Source organism: Agelaius phoeniceus, chromosome 6 (assembly GCF_051311805.1).
Source record: "Agelaius phoeniceus isolate bAgePho1 chromosome 6, bAgePho1.hap1, whole genome shotgun sequence".
Lineage (NCBI taxonomy): Eukaryota > Metazoa > Chordata > Aves > Passeriformes > Icteridae > Agelaius > Agelaius phoeniceus.
The window spans coordinates 58,969,496-58,972,917 of NC_135270.1; positions in this window are offsets into that span (position 1 = coordinate 58,969,496).

Consider the following 3,422-nt stretch of genomic DNA (forward strand, 5'->3'; position numbering starts at 1 on the left):
CAGAGCAGAGCAAAAAACCAAAACATGCCAAAACTAAGCTCACAAACATTGCAAAAGCAGGGGAAACAGTCAAGGAGGAAGAGAAAACTTGGAGGGGAAGATATGAGGGATGTGGTATGGACACTTCAAAAAAACTCAAAAAAATAGGAAAAAATTTTTCCCAAAGTCCAAGCCATCAAAAGGCATGGCATGTCATCAAGTGCAGGGACATGCACCAAAGATTCCTCTCCTGGTCCCCATTGAAATCGCAAGATTCCGTTTCCCTTCCCGAAAGGAAATTTCATTTCCTTTCGGGAAGGGAAACGGAATCTTGCGAATCTCAAAAGAAAGGCTTCCAAACACTCTGGAAAGGAGATAGGATCAAATGAAATGCAACTGAAAAAAGGCAGAAAATCGGGAGTTTTAGTGTCTTCAAGAAATGGTCTGTGAGGAAAGAAGCTGCATTGCAAAGGACCAAAACATGCCAAAACTAAGCTCACAGACACTGCAAAGGAAGGGGAAACAGTCAAGGAGGAAGAGAAAACTTGGAGGGGAAAATATAATAGACATGGCATGGATGCTAAAAAAAAAAAATAAAAAGAATGAAATCTATCCCATATGGTATCAAGTGCAGGCAGATGCAGCAAAGCTTGCCAAAATGGATCCCTGCTGAAGGCCAAAACAGAAAAGAAGGACTTAGAAACACGCTGGAAAGGAGATAGCATCAAAGGAATTGCAATTGGAGGAGAAAAAAAAGAAAATGTGGAAATTTGGGCAATTTAGTGACTATGAGAAAATGGACTGGGATTCTATCAGAGCAGAGCAAATAACCAAAACATGCCAAAACTAAGCTCACAGATGTTGCAAAAGCAGGGGAAACAGTCAAGGAGGAAGAGAAAACTCTTACAGGATGATATGAGGGACATGGTATGGAAACTTAAAAAACTAAAAAAAAAGGAAAAAATTTTTCCCAAAGTCCAAGGCATCAAAAGGCATGGCATGTCATCAAGTGCAGGGACATGCACCAAATATTCCTCTCTTGGTCCCCATTGAAATCGCAAGATTCCGTTTCCCTTCCCGAAAGCAAATGAAATTTCCTTTCGGAAATCTTTTGGAAAGGAGGCAGTTGCATAGCTTGCCTGTTCTTTTACATTTCCTTTTTAAAATCAAGACCTTCCTATATAGAAACAAATGAAAATGCAACAAATATTCAGTCGCTGTGGGCTCAAAGCTTCCACTGCCCCCAAGAGAAGGAAAGGAGAGGGAGAGTTTCCTTTCTTGCCAGCTGTCTCTAAATGGAGCCTGTGGAAATGCTTCAAAATATTCCAGGTCCTTGTAATAAATTTGTCTTGTTGAAAGTTATTAACTTGGAATCATAAGAAACAGCTTCCAGTTTGAAGTATCTGTAAAAGTTTACCATGGATTATTTAATATGTCTTCTTCAAAGTGAGTTTTTCCCACTGTTTCCAATTATGCCAACAAGAATTGTATTACTGAAATGAAACTTCTCTTCATTTCCACTTTGAAATATTTTAAAATTCTTCCTGCAACAACAACAACAATGGACAATTGACATAATCTTGATTTTTTGGTAAAATTTTGATTTTTTGTAAACTACAAATTCAGAGAAAATTATTACAGGAATGCTTATTTGTTGTCTGGACTTTTTTTTTGTGTTTGATTTTCATTTTTCATAAATCTGGTACCCAGCCCTGGATCTGTGGCATCACTGACACCCTCCACATGCCCCATTAGTGAAGGATTCTCTGTGTGTAGACTTCATGCTGGCCATTGATTTTAGATGAATTTGACTTGGAAGCCCTAAGCCAGAATTGAGAATGAGAAGAAAAAGAAGTCATAAAGTTCACATTGTAATTACAGGAAACCCTTCCCATTCAAAAAACATTAAAAAAACCCCAAACCACACAAACTCATAGCACTTTGCCAGATCTCTGTTGTTTAAAGGCCCAGAAAACTCTTCCAATCTTCCAAGTATTTCTCTAATATATTATTCACTAAATTATATTATAGTGAATATAATTATATTATATTATATTATATTATGATTATTCACTTAACATGCCATTTTAGTTTTCTCTTCCAGAAAGTTACTCTTTCCCCTAGTGGATTTATTTTTTTGTAAGACTGCCCTTTCAAGAATGCATGTTCAGTGTTTTCCTTACCATGGACTGAATTTTTGATTTCTAAATTATTACTCCTTAGAGATTTATTATTTGATGTTACATCCAACATTTGTATCTTGCTCAATTCACATTCCAGCTGATAAAAAACCCCATGAGTACCCAGGAGCAAAAGTTTACATTAAAGCACAGCAGGAAAATGATCTTGTTTATGTATCTCCAAAAGATAAGCTCTCTCTATATGAGCATTGAAAATTCTAAAAATTCCATAAAATTCTTCTTAAGACAACTTAGTCCACTCTGCCTATACTTCCCAATGTAAATATCATTTGAAATGTTCAAACATGAAGGTTCTATAGGCACTTTTGACTAAGAGATGGGGTGACTGAAGCACATTTCTGCTTCCTAGATATTACCTGATATCCACACATGGCAGGAGCCTGCACCAACCAAAGAGATCTTGGTCTCTGCATCCTCACTCAAAAAAATCTGTTGACTCTTGATCCAAGCACTTTTAAGGGTCCTGTTTGTGAAATCAAGATTTTCTGGTTTATTTTATGGATATGTGTGCACAAGACTCCTGTTTTGATGCAGTCCCTTTTAAGAGGCCTTTGGTCAAATCTCCTACCAGAGGTTTGAGGTATTTGATTTAAATAGTTGTGAACCCAGCAGAACTGAAAGTGGAAATGGATCCCCTGCAACACATCAAGTGTTCTAGAAACTTGGTGGTTGATTTTGCTGAAGAATAGTAATCAGTGACATCATAAATGTAATAATTATTAATTATTTTCTATTTCCACTCAAAATATATGTACAGCATTTGGAAGATTTTCTTTTTTGTTACACATGAAGATACACCAAAAAAAAATTAGATTCTCTAAAATCTGCTTAGAAATGCAGTCATTATTTACATTTCCAACTGAACAGTCTTAATTTACATTTACATTAAGTGCCCTTTTTACTAAAGGCACTGAAAATTAAAAATAAGTGTATGAACAATTCCCACTGATATGTATTTTCTGTCCTTTTTGACATGACTTCATTTGTGGAAAGGACTCTGGAGTACACAAAGATGAGCCCTGGGGAGTTTTGACACAGACCTTGGGATGCCCAGGGTTGTGTATTTTGGATATGACTTCAAATCATGCAAGTTGGTAGGAAATTCATATTAAAATGAGAGGAAAATGAAACCATTTACAGAAATCCTTGACAATAATGAGAATGATCATGATAAAAGTGCAAGACTGGTACCACCTTCCTATTTTTCCTCTGTGTGTTCCCAGTGAGGCTGACCTCTTGCAA